Raw genomic sequence first — 22,023 nt, 5'->3', positions numbered from 1 at the left:
TTCAGGTTACATGTCAATGAAAGAGTACTAGAAATGTTCTATAGTTGCAAACACAACTATTTATTTACAGAAAATAACTCCAAAAAGAGTTTTCCAATGTAATCACTTCAATCAAGTAGCAAGGTTGGCAAACAGTAAATTTCAAATGGTTTCATTGTTTTTACTTGCTTAAATTTTCTCCAAAATTGAAAGGAAAAAAAAATTTTCCTTTTTGTTCTCTCTTCTTCCCTCCCTACCTCTCTCTCTTTTTTTTTTTTCCCTTCCTTTCTTCCTTCTTTTGGTCAAAGGGTCAGTTTTGTGTCTTTTTGTATTTCATGTACCCAACTCCCAACCCTAGACTTTCATCAATATTCAGCTAATAATTTTTTCTGTGACTTTTATAAATCACCTGTAAATTTAATATTGATATCATATTATCTATATTTAACATGTATTCTATTTTCCAGAAGTTGAACCTATAACATTTAAGACCTCTGTTTTTCAGTCCCTTCCATAGCATAATGCTGGAACTATACAGGCAGTCTGCTTCATATCTTTGGAAACTAGCAGTTTTTGAAAAATCATTTCTATAGATATAGCACACAGTTTTGGGGATGAAGTAGTGATCTTCTGCCTTTATTTGTTACGTAATTGACTTAAACTACTGTGAGACACAGTTTACAAAAATATCACCGTACTACTTTGTCAACATTTAATAGCATGACAGTTTCTTCAGGGTTTTTTTTTTTTTTGAAGATTATATTTATTTATTCAACACAGAGAGAGAGGGAGAAGCAGGCAGAGCAGGGAGTCTGATGTGGGATGTGATCCCAGCACCAAAGGCAGACACTTAACCGAGTGATCCACGCAGGTGCCCACCAGGTTTGGATTACTAGACCACATGACCCAATCAGTTTGAATGCAATGAGACTGGGAATAGCCTGGGACTGGAGAGTTGCTAACTGTAATTAATCATTAATCAACTTACATGTGCTTGGAATAGGTCAAAGTTGTTATTATTTACCCTGGTTACACTTTAAAACGGCATTGAGATCTTTAAAAAAAAAAAAATTACCCTATCAGACCAATGGAATCTGAGGTTGGCCTGGAAACCTGTATTTTAAAAGGCTTCCCAAGTGGTTCTCATGCAAGTGAAGGTGGGAATCCTTGAACTTGAGTCTCAGTAACATCAGTGACAGAAAATCAGCCTGGAACTACTCTAAGAACTTCAACTATTGATCCCTACATACTCCTGATCCTCTCACTATTCTTTTTATTTGCTTTCACACTTGCATATTAATGAAAGTATGAAAAATCTGGGTTGGATGTGTACTCTAGCCAAATCAATATTTGCTCCTATATATTTGTTGGGGTCTGGCTTCTCTCTTGATATTTCAGTAGGTGTTTCAAAATTAGCCTACTTATATATTTTATCTCATCTGAAAAATTCCCATTCTGAAATTTACCATGAAAAAACTATCTACATATTTATATGCTTTATGGTCACTAAATTATATGGTTTTACCGTTTGAAATAATGATTACTTTTGTTTTCTGAAAAATCACCTCCTTCAAACTCAGACATCCCTTTAATTCTAATACAAGAGGATTTGTATATCCTCTTGTATTAGGATTTTATTTTATTTATTTTTTTAAAGATTTTATTTATTTATTTGACAGACAGAGATCACAAGTAGGCAGAGAGGCAGGCAGAGAGAGAGAGAGAGGAGGAAGCAGGCTCTCCGCGGAGCAGACAGCCCGATGCGGGGCTCGATCCCAGGACCCTGGGATCATGACCTGAGCCAAAGGCAGAGGCTTTAACCTACTGAGCCACCCAGGTGCCCCATGTATTAGGATTTTATAATAGACATCATGTTCAAGTTTATAATTTTAGAGACTAATTATTAATGGCCACTAATGTATATTATTGGACACTGTTCTAGTTTAACTTATATTTTTCTGATTTTAAAATAATATCAATTCCTACATAAAAATGTTAATTTTTGTCACTATTTTTCATGTAAATATAGTCACGCATCAGAACAGTTCATGTATCTTGACTGTTTAAAAAGTGGTCATATAAATACGCTTATTCTTATTTTTTTTCTAATTCTCAAGAATCATTTCCCTTGTGTAACAGTTTCCCATCCTTTTTGTTTTCTAGATTATGTTTGTTTTGTTTTTTCATCCACTATACTTTATGAGAGGCCAGTGTCTGGCACATGTAGCACATACTGATTAATTCTTATTGCATAACATTTTGCCTAGAAATTCCATGGCTTAAAACAATAATCATTTGTAACTGTTCATGCCTCTTTAAAGGCTGGTGGAAGCTCAGCTGGTGCACACTGAGTTCAGTTTTGTGGTTTTGCCTTTCACTCTGTGCCGGTCCATCGGATGCCGGGGGCAGCTCTGTTCCAGGCTGTGGAGACCACGACGGTGGAGACCAGGATGGTCTTTTTCTTTTATCCTGTTCCTGGGACTAGAGTACCACCTGAGGTATGTTCTTCTCATAAGAATGGCAAAAATTTTAGAGAGCAAGTGGAAACACAGGAGGATATTATGTTCTTGGCTCAGAAATTACATACTTCTACCTACATGCCACTGGTCAAAATGGGTTCCAAGCGGACCCCAAGTCAAGCAATGGAGAAGTCCACTCCGTCTTCCTTCAGGCCACACAAAGGTATGGATGCAAAAAGAAGACTGGAGTTGGGATCGGTAAGTCAATATATGAAGCAGTACTCCTCATTCTTGTGCTCATAGTTGGTATCACCTACCTGTTAAGTCACTCTTTCCTACTGAGCTAAGGTTGACCTGAGAATTCTTCTCAAGTCACTGTTTTATGAAGGCATGCCAAACTGATTCACTAATAAGTAAAATCCTTTTTCTCTTACTTATCCGGTGTTCATGTTCTTCACATTTAATTATTTTTCCTCCTTTAGATTATTTGAAAATTAAGACTTGGTCTAGAGGTGAAGGACGCCAGGTCAGAATTATACTATAGCCTATAAGTTTTAACATTCTTTTTATGACCAGCTTATGCTAACTGAGAAATTGTAGCTAGCTGACGATAGATAAGGGAGTCAGCAAGCAGCATAACAGGATAACGAATAGCGAAAATCTGTGTTTAACCCGGCTGTTTCTGGCTTCTGTATAATAATGCTTCTAATGCTTTGCTAAGAAATGAAAAATTGCTTAAACCCTCAACTCTAAGGAGCAAGAGGCTGGCTGAGGACAAAGCAAAAGCTGGCGCCTCGCACCCCCCCCTCACCCGCTCCCCTCCAGATGTGTAGCATTATAAATAGTTAACTTGCAGAAATCACAGTCCTGCAGGGTAGGAGTCTCCCTTGGTTTGAGATTTACAACAAAGAAGTTACCTTACGTTTGATAGCAGGAATGTAACATTTCACCAGGAGAGACTCCCAATTGTCTTTATGTTAGGACCTCATTAAAGGGAAAATGGCCTTGGCTTGATAGTAACCAGGCCTTCAATATCCTGATAGTGCTTTCATTCGCCTGCGTGGGCTAACCGGCCAGTTCTGCTTCTGTAAGATTGCTTTGTCTGCTTTCGCACGTGGGTCCCCTGATCCACTCCACTGACGCCAAGTATGCCTGTTCAAACTATCAATCAGTCAGCTCAGCCCCTCCCGAAACTTGTTTGTCCATAAAAATCCTGCACTACCCCAGCCTGGTGTGCTCGGTTAGCTGGAGCTGCCGACCACCCGCCGGTACCTGCGTAACAATAAAGAACCTCTTGCTGATTGCATCCAGTGGCAGTGTTGGATTCTTGGGTAAGGGGATCCGCGGGTCTTTCAGAGGATATGACTGCAACTTAAAGAAAAAATTATGTAAGCAATAATTAATATTCACCTTCTGTTTGGACAGGATTGCAGGGAGAGAGGACACTTTTAGAGATGACACTTTTCTGTCCTCTTAAGGTTACATGTAACCTTTGACCTACATTCCTAATGAAATATGAACAGAAATGATCCATGTCTTTTCCAGAATGAATCCTTTCATTTTGGGACTTTTCAGCTCTTTCACCCTTGCCAGTGGTCACGGAAGCAAATACTGATATGGAGGTGTGATGTTCAGCCATTGTACAGGAGACAGATTCCCTGAAGCATAGGCCAGGCTCACTGCCAACTTATTTTGAGGAATAAAACTTTCTTAAGCCTCTGAGATTTGGAGCTTTTCTGTTACTCCAGAACTCGACCTATCATGAACATACAGTGTTTTCCCAAAACTGAAGCTGAAGTTAAGTAATGAATGCAATTTTGGACAAATTCCACCTACCCCTGGTTTATTCTTTGCTTTTAACTCTATATTTCCAATATTTCCACTGAACAATTTTTCAGATTGTTCATTGGGATCACCATCCTTGGAGGATTTTCTGTCCTCGGCAATGAGCAAATGAAGAAAATTCCTTGACATCACTCATTAGCTTTCTTCTTCAGGCACCTTAAGAATTCAGCAAATGTCTTAAAGGAGAAACCCTCAAGTCTTCAATTTTGTCATATTTGCCCTATGTGACCACTAAAGTCTCTGCTGATTTCTCTGAACCTCACTCCTTTGCCAGGTATAAGAATGGATTCTCATTCCCCTACTTTCCCCATTAGAAGGAAAAAACCAAAAACCAAAAAACAACAACAAAAAAAACCCCAAAACCCCAAAACGAAAATACAGCTGTGGATCAATAAAGCACCACTCCTTCCTACAGTGTCAACTGGAAAAAAATTACATTCACTGGAACCACTTCATCTGGACCGTCTTTTCCTTTCAGCATCACAGTACTATGGAACAGTCTGCTTTACTTTTCAGAAGTTTTTGGCTTAGCTATTTTGTTTCTTTCCTGTCTTAGAATTATCCCATGTGTCTTTGGAGAAAACAGACTATCTGAGGCTGCTCACCTCTACAATCTTGTTTATCCAGTGCTGTGCAACTACTGAACACTCCAGTGGTTTTGTTCTTCCAAAACAGCTCTCTGTCTATGCTAAGCCAGATTCTTCCTCTCTTCCTGGTGCTCCTGGAAAAAAAAAAAAAAAGAATTGCCCCCAAAATGGCTGCCAATCATCAGCTCACCTTTTTGTGGTCCTCCCATATTCAACTTATTAGCTGTTAGTTTTTATTGCTTCTACAGTAATATAATGCTTAAATGAAGGATTTTTGTATTTTGGCTGCCATTTTAAATTGTTCTTTGTGGAAGCTTTAATATGGCATGAATTAATCCTTCTCTTAGTTTAGATTTTCTAGATTTGATTTCTGTCTAAACAGTAGGTTTTCAGAGCATGGATATTAGCATAAATATGGTACGTGTTTAGCCATGAATGATAAACTGTTACTTATAAAATTACTTTCAGAAATAAAAATAACACTAAGAAATTCTCTGTACAATTCTGAATTCTGAAAATGTGTAAATGTTTTAATAATTTTTTCTCATTATTTATGATAAAATTCTATGTTGCCTTATAGAGCATTGTGTGTGTGTATTACAGCATGTTGATGCTATCTATGTATGTACTCTTTTAAGCACAAATAAATCTTGCTATATTGTAATACGAAGTGAGTTCATTAGGACCATAGATGCAAAAGAACAATTATTTTGTGGTTTCCTTAATGTTGTTTTGTAAACTTTCTCATTTAGTCATTTTAAACTTGCTCAATTTCTGCCAATGGCAACCTGTTCTTAAGCTTTGATACTTTGTCTTCATTACCCTCAGTTTTCTGCCTAGTAACAAAGTTTATTAGTTAAGCTAATAGCCATGAATTGTGGTTCATTAATTGAAACTTCAGATTCACTGGTTTTAATAAAAAAGCCCCACAGTCACTTCTTAAATCACTTTCAGATGTAGTTAATTTCTTCTAATCTTTTTCTTTTTTGTTGCTTTGTTTTTTCTCTCTGTATGAAATTAATTAATAGAGATTGATTCATTAAAAATGATGGTTGATTCACGCCTCAGAGAAGGCACCAAAAACAAAACAAAACAAAACAAAACAAAAACAAACAAAAAAAATGATGGTTGAGTTTGTACCATTAGTAAACCAAAAATCATCAAATCTTGATATTTTCATGTGATACCACTTTTCAGTGCTTTTCTTATAACCAGGATTACAATTTTTGAAAAAGATTTTATAATCCTTTTTTCCTCAGTTTTTCAGATTAAATAGTAAAAGATATAAGGGACACCAAATTATTTAATTTTATTAAGACTTTAATGTGGCAACATTTCCTATTTTAATTTATTTCCTTAGTGTTACCACAGTGTTCTGTTTCCAGACAGAATGTAGTACTGAATATAAATCTCTTTTTACAAAATAATAATTAAAAATTCCAAATATGCAAGTGTTCTGTATATAACACAAATAATTTAATATGCATGTATATATACACAAACACATATATACAAACATATATATCAATTTATATGTACACTATACACACGCATGCACCCATTTAAAATACAAATTATTGCAATCCCTAATGGTAAAAATATAATTTCCAATTGCTCAATATCTTGTCACCTCTTTGAAAAAGAGTGCTCTTCATTATGTGATCAGTTTTCAAAGTTGAGTGAAAGTTTACTTGATAGTTACAGTGCTTGAACTCTTGTATAGTAAATTAGATTCTACAAAGCTCCCATGTATTTATTGGAGTTTAACAAAACTGCATGATTCTGTACTACTTGGGTACCAGCAGGAAGCAACCCCTGAGAGAGGAAATCACAGCTGGGAGCAATTAAGACTGATTAGTTTGTGGCTGAGAAAATCAAAATGGAAAGAAACTTCTCTTTGGGGGAATTAGGAGCTGCATTCCCAAGCATTTGAGAGTTGAGTACAATTCTCAGAGGAATTTAGGGCTGAGGAAAAATGTGAATTTCAAATATTTGGAGGTTTTCTCAGCTTATTTAATGTCTGTATAACCATGATGTGTTGACTCTATTGGATACTTGAAAGAAAAAGAAGTTCAAGTAAATTGACCAACTTTTCTTCGGATGGATTTCCCAACTTTTTCATAGGCTGCAAGGTTTCCCTAATATTTTCATTTGACCTTATAGATAGAATATAGATGCTTAATGTAACTTCTTACTATTTATTTATAGTGATTGAGATAGCTGTGAGAGATTGGCTAAGCATATAAAAATCAGTTCTTTTGAAAAAGTGCACATTATTGTGTATGGGATTGGTCTGAATTATCCTTTAGAAACTATAAAATAGTCCAGTTGAAATTTTAAGCAAGTAATATGCAGAAACTTTATACATAATTCCTGAAACTGCCATCCTGGTTAAAGAACTGGTTTCTAAAAAGCTAGATAAGTATGTGCTTAGTAAAGCAAAAGAAATTCAAAAAAATGGCAATAGATAGCATAGTTTATGTCAGATTCTTTTGCTTTATATTTGAATTATAAATACACATTAGAAAAATTTCTTGTGAATAGGGTGAAATGGGTCACTAACAAATTATAAATATAAATAAGTAGAAAGTTGTTTTTCTAGACTCTAAGTAATATATTAGAGATTCATTTATTCTCACTTCTATGTCAGTTGGTGCTGACTTTACTGTTTGATGTGGATAGGTTTGTTAGTACATTGAACCTTCTGTAGCAGAGCAATGATGACTTAATATAAGAATGTTATAAGCAATGATGATTCTGCTTTTCTTTCTCTTAACAAGAAGAATGGATTATTTTTATATGTAATAAATTATTCAACATGATGTTCTTCTGTGTCCAGGTTTTCACAGTCATCCTGTTTTATTTTCCTCTCACCTTTCTGTCTCTTTTTCCTTCTTCCTTCTTTCACTGCTGGGTGTGCTGAAAATAGCCCACATGTGAAACAAAGTAAGGGCCAATTTTTGAAAGATGCTCCAAATCATTTCTTTGAAAGACTGATGGTTCAAAGAGCATAAAAAATGTAAGAGAGGGAAATCATAATTATTAACTATAAAAAATGTGGTTTGGTGGGACAATAGATTACTGAATCAAAGGTTGTCTTGGGTTTTATTTCTGGACGTACATCTCTGTGTAATCTCAGTTCTAATTCATTTTACTACTTTAACCACTTTACGGAGAGTGACAATACCAATTCTGCATGCTAGATGATTAGATAGCCTTATTATTACACAAGTAGTAAAAGCTTTATTAGAAATATATTAAGGATGGGGGCACTGGGGTGGCTCAGTTGGTTAAGTGTCTGCCTTTGGCTCAGGTCACAAACCCAGGTTCCTGGGATAGCGCCCCATGTCGGATTCCCTACTCAGTGGACAGCCTGCTTCTCTCCCTGCCCCTCCACCCCTGCTCATGCTCTGTCTACTCTCTCCCTATCAAACAAACAAAATCTTAAAAAAGATAAATATATCAAGGATAACACACTTCACTTTTAGTTTGAGACAATTATTAATTATAGGATGGTTCAAAATTCAACAATCACTGACCAGAGATTATGTGAAAGGGAACCTGGGGCTAGTCATCGCCTAGCTGATTTTCTATTTCTTGAACCAGTAATTCTCAACTTGCTATCTTTTTTATTCTTCTTTTTCAACTTGTTATCTTTTAAGTCCCATGGATTCTTCTATAAAAGAACATATGTTTCAACAAAAGAAACCAAAAATCTCACTTTTTTTCATTGACAGAAATGTTATTTGCATGCATTATAATGCTATTCACAATAAGATTTAAAATCAGATTGCTGCATTAATGTTGGGGGTATATATTTTTGCTACTAGAGATTTTATATCTGCTAACATTATGTCTCTTGGACAGTGTAAATCACATCACAGTCATCAGTAGGTCAACAGAACTGCTATGTAGGCTGATAAGACACAGTTAAAAATGGACAGCAAATTGAGGGTAAAGTGGTGTGGAATCCTACATAGAAACATAGAAACTATTAGAAAGAAGGCCCAGGAACTAGAGGTAAACAGAATCCTCAGCTTCTAAGTTTATCTTGTATTATCTACAGCAGATCTAGTCAGCAATATATTCCTACTTGCAACTGGAGTATTGGAGTTAAGTTAAAAAGAGTCTTTGGGATATTTAGGAAAGCACCTGTCACCAGTGGTCTTCAAACTGGGACACAAATAATCTGGGAATATGTGAAAACTTTCCAAAGGTTAAGAGAGCTCAGGTGTTTTTAATCGACATTTTTCAGATCCTATACTTTCATATGAACTTCTTCCTAAAATTAGTCTGTGATGCTTTCATAATAACCCTTCTTGCATTTTATCAAAATTAACCATCCCTTCACATCCCAAATCTAAATGGAACTTTAGACCTCTTTGGATCCCACTATGGAAGCTCTCCTAATGGACAAAGCACAAAAAACCCTTATGGATTTCCATCTTTCCCTCCTCATCTGCCTTCTCTTACTCATATAGCACAGCATCAGAAAGTAGGGTATTTGGGTCAGTATGGGAGCACAGTGGGATCTTCTGAACTTAGGTGGTTCGTAGAATTCCACTCTGGGACTAATGGCCACATTTATCCAAAGGTTTTTGTGTTTTGTTTGTTTGTTTGTTTGTTTGTTTTGGATTGGTTTGGTTTACCCCCTGTTCTATAATGAAAGATGTACTACTTCTAAAGGAGATGCTCATAAAAGCATACCTAAGTAAATATTAGTAAAAAAAATGATGAGCAAGAAAAATGTTTTTGCTATGTATATAAAAATAAGCCATTCCCTTTCCATTATCCTCAATATTCATCCTTGGAGAGTTTAAAAAAAATTACCTTCAAGGAGCCAAAGCAAAATAGATTATTGACACTGACTTTTAAACTCTGAGATATTTGCAAGAGCTACCAAAATTTTTATTATGAAGACTAAAAGTCTAAGGCTATAATTTTGTTGTGATTTCTCTGAGATAAAAAAGCCATGTTATGAAATAATTATTCCAATTATAGCTAACCCTTACTTTGTCTCACCTTATACAAATTTAGTATTCTTTGCCACCTACAGACAGTCTAAAATTATATACTAGCTCAAGGATGTATTAATTTTGATGGTATATGTCTTTATATTTCATTGATTATTTTTTTAAAAGTTTGATCATGATATACACAGTTAATTTAGTTTCTGGTTTTGTTACTTGCTATCTAACTACTACAAAGTTAAATGCGGGACTTTAATACCTACACATGATTTTTTTTAGTGTATTTTTTAAAATTGTAAGCAGACTCCATGCTCAATATGGAGCTTGAACTCATGGCGAGCGAACTCGTGAAAGGTGAAGAGTTGTGTGCTTAACTGACTGAGCCAGCCAGGCGCCCCTGCACATGAACATTTTTTTAAAAATTTTTTTAAAGATTTTATTTATCCATTTGACAGACAGAGATCACAAGTAGGCAGAGAGGCAGGCAGAGAGAGAGGAGGGGAAGCAGGCTCCCTGCTGAACAGAGAGCCCGACGCGGGGCTCGATCCCAGGACCCTGGGATCACGACCTTGGCTGAAGGCAGAGGCTTAACCCACTGAGCCACCCAGGTGCCCCTGCACATGAACATTTTTTAAAGAATACTCTGACTTATCTTCTCCATCTTATAAATAACTTCTTAACTTTAGTTATTTATAGCCTATTCATGTATATTTTATCTTATTACAAAATAAAGAGAAACTATATTATCTACTCATTTTCTAAAATTATAAGTGTGAGTAGAATGTATTTTGATCTTTATTACTTTAATATTTTTTTTTAAGTTTATTTATCTATTTACTTGAGAGAGAGAGAGAGAGAGCGCGCAAGTGAGCATGAGTGAGGGGAGAGGGAAGGACAGAGGGAGAGGGAGAAACAGACACCCCGCTAAGCAGGGAGCCTGATCAAGGACCCAAGCAGAAGTCAGATGCTTAACCGACTGAGCCACCCAGAAGCCCCTCTTTCAGTTTAATCCTGATGAGACAAACCTTCAGGAGACAGACCTTCAGCAGTTGATATTATAAAGTGATTTATTTCTTAGAGAAGGCGAGTCAGATTTGGGCAGTTGGGTTATATTGTGAACATTTTCCATAGGTAATCACAATAGGCCAGGTTCAAGGTTTATGTGGAAATATACTTAACTGATAGAATGAAAATTATAAAAAATATATTAGAAAAAGTGTATTGAAATGAACAATTTTTAAAAATTTTTTCCATCCCTTTCTGAGTATGCCAAGTATATTAAGGGTCCCTAAGACCACCACTTGATTTGATGATGTAGTGGGAAGCTCACGGGACTCCACTAAAGGTTAAAAAAAAAAAAAAAAGAAATATTTGTAGTCATAAGTTATAGTTCCTTGTTAAATTTGAGTAAAGCTTCTCTGGTATGCTTCAACATTGAAAAATTAAATTCTAATGTATAAACAACAAATCATTTTGAAGATCATGTGGTTTAAAATTTTCTGCTTCCAATGCAATCTGACAACAAAATATTTTAATTGTTAGCTGATATGTTACTAAAATAATTTTTGATGATATATCACATATAAAACTAATGTTCATCTGTCATTCATTTGTTCAAACATTTATTCAATGAATATTAATAGCCTATATCCTCCAATTCTGCTTGTGCTTTGGATAGAAATATTAAATGAGACACCACTCCTACGCCAGGGAGTTTAAAGTCTATAGGAGAAGCTATTACAATATAGTAAATAATGTGGCAGTAACATGTATGATAAGTCTGGGTTCACTGAATCAGAACAGCTTTCTGGAGGAGTTGGTAAAGAACAGTAGAAGAGGGGCACCAAGTTCATGTTTGGACCTAACTTTTATAAAAGGTATTGATTTTACCCGCAACCTCAACTTCTAAAGGTTAAAATTTCACACAAAATGCCCCTCCACTGTGGAATGGATAGGCAAACTGGCTCAACCACACAAAGGAATATTGCTAAAAACCCAAAAGGAACGGACCACTGGTATCCCCAGCAACATGAATGAATCTCACATGTGGTATGCTAAGTACAAGAGGACAGATTTGAAAATGTGCTTCCATCTATAGGACAGTCTGGAAAGGCAAATTATGGGAGCAGGGCACAGATTAGTAGCTGCTAGGGGCTTGGGGCAGGAGGGGTTGACTGCAAAAGGCAAGGAGGAATTTCTGGAGGTGATAACATTCTTCTATACCCTGGTGATGGTTAAGTCTCAGAACTGACCATTAGAGAGGATGGTGATTGCTGACTGTAATTTAAACCTTCATTAAGAAAAGAACCGTTCACATGAATTTAGCTACGGTCCCACAGGTGCAGATGTACGTGGGCATGCACATCTGCCTACTCACAAAGCTATGGTGACTAATTCTTGCTCCCTTTCCCTGCGGAAGCGTTCCCAGCAGAGAGTTTCAACAGGAGTGCTACTGGGTTTTAGGCAGGATAATTCACTGGCTGGCACTGCAATGTGCTACACAGGAGGGCTAGCAACTCTGGCCCTCACCTGCTAAATGCCATGAGCATCCACATGCCTTTCCCTAAGTCCCCTACGGCATATTTCTAGCTGAAAGCCACATGGACATGAGTTCCCTGAACTCTCACCATATGAAAAGGAGTGAGTTTAATTCACCACTGAAGAAGAAAGAACTGAAGTGCTTTTGCTTATCTTTTCTCATTTTCTGGGGGTGGACTGCCTACCCGTAGAGAAACTACATTCTAGTTGGCTCTATACCATGAATCGTGGAGTTACCTTTGCTTTTGGCCACATCTTGGGCTTGGGAGGTGTGAAAGGCAAATTCGCATGAGTGTTAGCAAGCAACTGTCGACACACCTGCCTTGTGTCCTCTTAGCTAGCTTTTAGAAGTAAGAGAGCTGGCACTTTAGTCTCCGTCAGTCTGACTCCTGTGTCTGTCTCATCGGATCTTGAGAAGGAAAGAGAGGAATGTTTTATATAGATCACTGCCCCAAATTTATATAATTGCTAATTAGTAGAGGTATCCATTGGTTACTATAAATCTGTAACTGTAACAGTTCCTGTTTTAACACACACTTGAGCATAGTAACCCAGACCATGAAACTCAAAGTAATACTATAGCACTGTGGACTTTCTGGAATTCATTCCTAAGTGTGTACGAAAAACCAGCATCATTTGCTTCTCATAGCACACCAGTGGTTCCTCAGTTCGTTCCCCACCTTTGAATGTAATAGGTCAAGGTTCATAGCAGCACTGTCTACCTGGTAACCCAGTGTCGGGCTCTCTAATTGTGTCACCGACTGAGCCACACTAACTCCTGAGCTGCAATTTATACTCTGCACATCGTACAAATGAAACCATCAGTGTTAGGTGGGGACAAGATTTTCCTTTGAAGCATGGAAACACCTTTTTTTTTTTTAAAGCAAGAAAGTATTTTGTGGGATAATGGAAGTGTCATAACATGAAGCATTATCAGATCTTTTTGTCAGTGACTTCAAAGCTAGACGCACTACCACCTACATTCTGAGGTTGAACATTCTTGTTTTAAAATAGTATTGATGGCATTCGGAGATGACAGAGGTGTACTAGCCTCTGAACAAAACAATTAGTAGGCAATTTATTCCTCCTACCTTATCAGAGAGCCCATCCAGCACTCTCCGGTTAGCTTCTTTGCTCCTTTTCTGCTATAACCCCACAGAGTATTTCTAACTAGTTGCCTAATCTACTAAACTACGGCTACACTCTCAGTATGTTGTATTTTAATTCTCACTTTGTTCTAAGTGGTTAACTATGTTTTAACTAAATCACCTCTTAAACATTTATCTTTCTTTTTAAAAAAGATATCTATCTATCTATCTATCTATTGATTTATTTATTTCAGAGAGACAGAGAGAGCACAAGCTGCCGGGAGAAGAAGAGAGAATCTGAGGCCGACTCCGCTGCACTGAGTGCAGAGCCTGACGTGGGGGCTCAATCCCATCGCTGTGAGATCATAACCTCAACTGAAATCATCCAAGCACCCCAATATTTGTCTTTTAAAAAGGACTTTCAATGTTTTTTGCAGTCATATTGAGTGGGCTTTAAGCACTAAGGCAGGGTTTGTAGGAATGATTGTTCCTACAAATGTGGGGTTCTCAGATCCCCTCAGAAACTACTGCACAAACAACTTTGTGAACACCAGCCTCTGGAACAGTTTCTGAACTTACTGTCTTAGAATGTAATATTTATCAAATGTGAGAATATTTTGGGTAATATTATCTGATCAGGACTGCTACATATTATTTTATTGTGGAGGGGCATTTAATTCCAAAAATTTTTATTAATTACTTTGCCTGAGGTCATACTTCTGGTGAGCATCGGATTTGGGTTTGAACTCGCACACTAGCTCAGGCCTCCGTCATTGGGGTTAATGTTGGATGAGCCTAATAAAGGTTCGGTTTCAAAGATAATTTTGTGTCTGCGTATAACAAAAACAACAAACATATGAACTAAATTTCTGCAAAATGGCTTTAACTATGAGGTGATTACTTTCTAAGTGGTGTTATTTTGCTTACATGTAGAGGCTTTTTTTTTTTTCAAAGATAATTATTCCTCCATAATTTCCTCCGACAAACAATGTTAGGGTTGGGCATAGACAGAAGCAAGTTTTACAGAAATACAATGTGTAGGTTTATCACATGACAGTGTAACATTTTTGCATTTTAATTTGTAAATGAAAAAAAATCTCCTATTAACAATGGCCTCATATCTTGGAAAGGAAGCTTTATAAAATAATTAAAAACCTGTTTTTAGAATATGTACGCTATTCAAACTGATCAAAACCACAAACAAAATCTGATACCTTTAATAAAAGTATATTTGTAAGATATTTTAACTTTATCATTAAGATTTGTTTGTGAAGAGACCACCATTTACTATATATTCTTACTTTTAACTTATAGTCACTGATGTACATGTAAACTTAGAGAGGCTTTTATAAATATGTCAAAACTAGCCAGACATAATCCAAAACACAAACCAGAGCCAAACACAATATTCACCGTAATCAAAGCCAGTGCACAGGGAGAACTCGTTTGTAGATTGTATGTTTGCTTATTAGGTTTTGAAAAATACAGCAATGTCCTACCAACAGAAATAATTTAGGTACCTGGATATATCGGACTACATTTTTGAAAAAGATATTTATATCAGTACTGTCTTCTGGAGGTGTATTAAGAATGTAATTATTCTTTCAATTAATTCATTCTAACTAACAAACTGCTTAGAAATTAAAGCAGGGAAAATAATCTTTTTGCTGACTCTATAAATAGAAAAACTACCTCAATACTTTGTTTCTTTTGTTGACTTGAATATACGTTTTACATTTTGGTTATAAAACATGACTTTGAGTATTAAACATTCTCCTCAAAGTGGTTGGTTTGCAGGTGACACATGACTCTTTTTCCTGGAGCGGGGCTGATGGCGGTGCCAACCTTCTGGGAGGCAAGAGAGGGTAGCCCACACTCCTCTGTCCCTCACTTTTAAGTTAGGCTGATAATAAAAAGGGAAAACTTTCTAATGCCTTTATAAATAATTAACCTCAGCCAACTTTGGTAATTAAATTAAGGAAACCAATTAACTTCCTGACAATATTATAAAAAACCAATTGAAAAAAATCAAAAGGTGGTAAAATATAAAATCTGCATCTCTCTCAGAATCTTGAAGAATATTTATGTAATTTTTAAAAGTAGGCTATAGAGCCTAACATGGGGTTCGAAATCACAGCCCTGAGATTAAGACCTAAGCTGAGATCAAAAGTTGGGTGCTTAACCGACTGAGCCAAATATTGATGTAATTTAAAAAGTGGATAGATGGGGGTGCCTGGGTGGCTCAGTCAGTTAAGCATCTGGTTTCAGCTCAGGTCATGATCCCAGGGTCACGGGATTCAGCCCCTCTGGTGCTGGGCTCTCTGTTCATCACAGCGCCTGCTTCTCCCCTGCTTGTGTGCTCTCTGTCAAATAAATCTTACAAAAATTAAAAAAAAAATAAAAGTGGATATATGGTATCAGCAATGGACATGCACTTAGCTAGAGCTTTGGAGACATGGGTCTAGGTCCCTGCCCTCCCAGGAACCAGGTGAACAGTATCGTGTCAACCACTTTCACTGTTGGAACTTGGTGCTCTTATTTATCAAAGTAAAGGCTGAAATAAGAGAATTGTGAACTGTGTCTTGTTGGTCTCCTGTCCTTCCAATACTCTGATTTTACAAAGACGCCTGTTGTCCCCGGAGAGGATAAGGATGAGTCAGATCTGAAGGCCCTGGAGTATGGAAAAAAAGGACCAGGAGACCTTTCCAGGAGTAACTAGTTCACTGAGCACCTACAACTCTCTTCCCAGCCCTGTGGATCTTTGAAAAGCCAGCAAATGCTTTATCCTTATCCTTTATAGTGATACATACTCAGGTAAGGTATAACATCTCATCAAAGCTCATGCTTTCAGAATTTAATATCTCAACATCAAAAAGATGTCACAGAAAGTGAATCAATTCTCTCCTGTGCTCTTTAGAAAATTCTATCAATCCTAATAATTATTATTTTGTATTACTGTTGGTTAAAAAAATGTATGTGATATGGATTTCTTTCAAACACATGCTCATTGGCCTGTAATGGTTATAAAGGAATTCTTATTTTTTTCTATCATTTTATATTTTTGAAGTTTTATTTTCTGGTACATCTCCTGTGGTTGCTGACTGAGATTGGGTTGCCCTGCAGCAGACCCTGAGGTGAGGATTTATGTGAAAGTGATTTATTAGGAAATGTATCCAGCAAAAACACATAGATGAGTGGGAGCCTAGAACAAAGGAGGGAAGAGAAAGGAGGGGAAGGGAGGAATCCAGCAAATTTACGGTATCAAGATAAATTCCATGGCTCTGTGCAACAACAGGGTATACTGGGTATATAACCTGCAGGGTAGGTCACATTTCAGATTTGTCCCTTATGTAGGATGAAGGATCCGAAGTATTTAACCCACCATACCACTAATTAGTAGCTGCTGGGTAGAGGTGGAGGTATGTAAATTTCTAGGCACTTCCATCTGGCCACAAGAGGATGGTCCTCTAACAAAGAGAACAGGTATAGTTTTAGGGAATGAAAATGAGAGAAACCAGCAAAAAGAAGTAAGAGATAGGGACAGGGAGCTGACAAGGTCTGCTATAAGACCAGCTGCACTCCACAAGCAACTGTAAAGATGATGAAATATTATCAAATGAAGTAGTTTCCTATAAAGAGTAGAGGGATAGACCTTGCTAATCTGTTTGACAGAGAAGTGTTGGTATCTGGGTAGGTCCTGCAGGAAACAAATGGCACACTGCCTTCAGTAATTTGAGGTGTTTAGTAAGAGCACTACTTACAGAAGTGAGGGCAGTGAGCAGGGAACCTCTGGGAACGAATGCCGTACTGGTGGTGCGTCTCTTTCCATCCCAAGACTTGAAGGCATGAGGTGAGGGAGCACAGAGGTGGGGGGGGGGCTCTGATCCCCCATAGATGGCTGGAAGGCCTGCCCCCAGACAGAACCTCTCCTGTGGTCTCACTGTCCACGCTCCTTTCCTGGGCTCCCGTCGGCCAAATGAAGAGCCAGAGCACCTGGGGTGCTCTTGCTTTGGTTCCATTTGGAACTTACAGAACTGAACACAGTTGAGATGGGGCAGAGGAAACAAAAGGGTCAAATGGAAGATTTGAGCAGTGAAAGATGAGTTGCTCAATTAACTTAAAGCAATTTAAAGTTAAATTGCCTAAACCCACATTACCAGCATTCTTATCACTTTCTATTCCAGCAAGATAATCTAAAAAATTTCTTTAGGATACTTAGGATAAAAATCTATTCATCAAGCTTGAACTTCTCTTTCTACCCCTTACCAGCCTGCCCTACTTTCCTTTCTGGAGTTACTGAAAGAGAAGTAACCTAAGCCTTAGGAGTTCTTTCACACTACCTGGAAATTCAGTCTTTTCTCAGGGCCTTAAGATTTGGTCTTTGACTCTATGTTTATTTTTTAATACTTAGGTTTCTCTGGTCTTTGTCTCAACTTAAAAATTTTCTCTGGTAATGTATATTTCTTCCCCCCCAATTGAATATTTCTTATAATTACATAATACATGTATTTACTATAAATAATGTAAACTACCAGTTAAAAATAGCAAAAATTTACCTTCAGCCTACAAACCAGGGATTAATAGTTATTAATACATTGCCATAAATCTACATATTTTTAGTTCACATACACACATATATGTACATGAAAACATGCACAGACTTATTTGTATAAGTGAGATTATTTACAAAATTATTTGGATTCTTTAAAAATCCACAGAAATTCTTCCATATTTAGATAGATCTAACTGTAATTTAGATCATAGTATACTTTTATCATAGTATAGATTTTTTTTAAAAGGTTTTGTTAATTTATTTGGGAGAGAGAGTCAGAAAGAATGAATGGGGGGGGCAGAAGGAGAAGGAGAGGGACAACCAGACTCACAACTAAGTGGAGAGCTCAGCAAAGAGCTTGACTACAGGCCCCTAAGATCATGAGCAGAAGTCAGACGCTTAACTGACTGAGCCACTCAGGCATCCCTAGATATTTTTTATATGGATGTGAGGCAATTTATACTATTTAATGAATCCCACAATTTTGAACACATAATTTCAATTTTTTTGACATTCTTTGCTATTATGAATATTGTGATTGTGGTCTACCCATACGTATATGCTTTTTTGTTTATCCCTGACTTTCTGAGTCTAACTTTGTAGATTTAAATCTCTGGCTGGGAATTTTTAAAAAGATTTTATTTACTTATTTAGACAATGCATGTGAGTGTGAATTGAGGGGAGCAGTGGAGGGAAAGTGAGAGAATCTCAAATGGACTCTTCATTCAGCACGGAGCCCACTTGGGGATTGATCTCACAACCCTGAGATCAAGACCCTGAAATCACAACCTCAGCTGAAATCAAGAGTCAGACACTTAACCGACTGAGCCACCTACGTGTCCCTGGAAATTTTTATTAAAAGAAATTTTTTTCCATTTTCTACAAATGACATTCTTTTGAGAATGCCAGTTCTAGGTGATATCTTCAATTGGGCCTAAATTTTATTTTACATACTCAACTACTCATTGCTACAACAGGAATACTTTCACTGTTTATTTGATGCTCTTTTCTGATAGAAATAAACAGAAACCTCTTGAAGCTAGTGTAATAAAAAAGGGGACAGGCATTTTGATGTTGCTGAGGTGTCTCATGCAACTCAAGGACAAAGTTATAGTCAGACCTTAGAACAGACTGAGTTGAGGGGTGCCTGGGTGACTCAAGTCTATTAGGTATCTGCCTTTGGCTCAGGTCATGATCTCAGGGTCCTGGCATTGAGCCCTGCATCAGGCTCCCTGCTCAGTGAGGAGTTTGCTTCTGCCTTTCCCTCTGTCTCTCCCTCCCAACCCCCCACTCATGCTCATGGTCTCGTGCTCTCTCAAATAAATAAAATCTTAAAAAAAAAAAAAAAAAAAGACCATACTGAGTTGAATAAAGGGTGAAAAGATAAAGATACCAGGGCAATCTTTTGTGTACATGTGCTTATTCTTTCCTATGTCTATTTGTAAATACGATTAAAGCCAGTCTTCCTCATTCCTTATATAAGTTTCTGATTCCTTGTTTAAGTCATTATTTGTTCCATGGAAAATAACATGTACAAGTTCATGTCCAATTCCTAATTTCCTTAGGAAATGGGATAATTGATTGGATCAGTTTGGGTTTGGATGTGCACTCCTGACTTCTCTCAATCCCTGGGGTATGAGTGGGATCTAGGAACACTGTAGAAACATGGTCATTTGAAGTTCCACTGCTATAACTATGCGGGTTGTGGAAGTACAATAGACAGTTCCAAGGTAAAGATGGATGGGCAGCCATGCCAAAAATCAAAAGCAGTAATTGCAGACTTCAATAACCAACCTTAAATATTGAATAGAACCACCAGGGAGAAGCTCAACAAGAAAACAGAGGACTTGAACATTACTATGAACCAACTAGATCTAAGAAATGTGTACAGAATGTTTCATCCAATTATGGTAGAAGCCACATTCTTCTTGAGTACACATGGAACAATGAATGTCCAGGATAGGACATATGGTAGGCCATATAATAAATGTTAATACAGTTAAAAGGATCAAAATCATACAAAGTATGTTCTTTGGCCACAATGAAATGAAATTACATTTAAACTGAAGAGACCTGGAAGATTCATAATGTGGAAATTAAACAACCCATTCCTAAATAACCTTCGGGTCAAAGAAGAAATCACAAGAGAAATTAGAAAAAACTTTGAAATAAGTAGAAATGAAGATACACACAAAAATGTGTGGCAGGTGGCTAAAGCAGTGCGTATAGGGAAATTTATAGCTGTAGATGTCTATATTAAAAATTCATGATCTATATGGAAGCGTATTACCTGTACCTAATACATAATCCAGAATTCTGGATAAGACATAGAGACTTGCAGAAATGTGAAAAAAAAAAGTGTTGCATATGATAAATTAAAGCTGAGCAAATATAGGTCACTCAAGGCAATGTTTCTAACAACTGCATTCCTGGTGAGTTAAGATGGTTAAGATGCACATTACTGAAAAACAAAACTTCTATTCTGACATTTAAATCACAACAGGAGATAGAACCTGGGTAAGCATTTGGCTATTTTTAGTCACCAAATTTTATGACAGTACATAATATTAATCTTTTAGTCAGTCTTATAGTCAGTGGGTGACAGTCCATTACATAGAAATCAACCTTGAGTTTAAAATGTTTCCAATTTCATTATGATAAATGCTAATTTGTATTCTCTGCTTGACACAATGTCACTTTGGTTTTGTAGTTTTCCAACTGTATTATAAGAAAAAGGCCTTCATGTTTCATTTGGCTGGAAAAGGAATATATTTAAAAAAAAAAAGTTCTACTATGTGTCTGGAATTGCGTAAGCACTTCTGTTCACATTTGTCCTGTCTTTATTTCATTATTTTCCCTGAGACAGGCATTATCATCATCACTTCAGAGATTAAGAAATTGAGGCTCTGATAGATTAAATGATTCCCCCAAAGTCACGACCTGTAAATGAAGAAGTTAGATATAAATAGGTCTGACACATGCCTGAGCTTCTACTTTTCCCATTATTCCAGATTATCTGCAAGCTGCCATCTCCGCTGCTACATTTTGCTGGGAGAATTCTGTCTAGAGTTCTTTTAGCCGGTACTTTTCCTGCAAATTAGGTCAATGACAGCACATAAGAAAACCATTGACTTGCTCTTTTTATTACTTCAATTGCTATAGGAATTTTGTATCCTACTCTCACCTTACCAAATTGATCATTTAAGGATCAATTTGATTAAATTTGTGGAATAAAAGTGACGGTTCCTCATCTATTATTTTGTCTATTTATATGTGCCTGCTTGAACCTCAACAAGATTTGAGATACTTAACTCACATTTGTGAACTTTAAAGTACATCAGGTGATTTTATATTCATTGTGTTATCCTGAATTTGATTTGCCTTGATTATTCTAGTCTGAATTTATTCTCAACATGTAACCAACCATCCATACTTCTAACCTTATTAGCATCTTGTTTTTTCTTTTCCATTTTTAGATCATGTAATTTCTTTATTGTCACTACATGGGTCAAAGTCTAGCTCTGCAATTTTTTTTAACAAATTTTTAATTTTTTATAAACATATACTTTTATCCCCAGGGGTACAGGTCTGTGAATCGTCAAGGTTTACACACTTCACAGCACTCACCATAGCACATACCCTCCCCAATGTCCATCTAGCTCTGCAATTTGACTTCTAAATATGTCTATATAAAAAACAAACAAAACACATCTGTTTTGTATGTTTTCAGACAGCTGATGTTCCTCTGAGGACTGCCATATGTGATTACATGCTAGTGATTGACTGGTGAAACCAATACACTATTTCTATCCATTTTATAAATTTCAGGAATTTTACTGGTTTATGGTGAATGCCTTATTTGAGTGCATGGCCAAATTGTTTTGGTTACATGAGCTACTATTAAAAAACCCTATAAATTAAAAAAGATTCAAATGAGCCAGATATTAACACTGATTTAAGAGCAATCGTATCATTTTTCAGTCTTCAATATCAAATGGCATGTAG

At 36.7% G+C, this 22,023-nt stretch overlaps 1 long non-coding RNA gene across 2 annotated transcripts; it reads left to right on the top strand.

Annotated features, from left to right (window-relative positions):
- The first annotated feature begins 1,800 nt into the window (after positions 1-1,800).
- On the top strand, positions 1,801-14,288 carry LOC132002578 (uncharacterized). Of its 2 annotated transcripts, XR_009399951.1 has the most exons (3): positions 1,801-1,816; positions 2,301-2,477; positions 13,721-14,288. It is a non-coding gene; the product is annotated as an uncharacterized LOC132002578 (long non-coding RNA). The 2 variants fall into 2 exon arrangements; XR_009399950.1 differs by lacking the exon at positions 1,801-1,816 and having other exon boundaries at positions 2,222-2,477.
- Positions 14,289-22,023: the final 7,735 nt, after the last annotated feature.

This window comes from Mustela nigripes, chromosome 15 (genome assembly GCF_022355385.1).
Source record: "Mustela nigripes isolate SB6536 chromosome 15, MUSNIG.SB6536, whole genome shotgun sequence".
Taxonomy (NCBI): domain Eukaryota; kingdom Metazoa; phylum Chordata; class Mammalia; order Carnivora; family Mustelidae; genus Mustela; species Mustela nigripes.
This window is presented reverse-complemented; position numbering and strand designations above follow the sequence as displayed.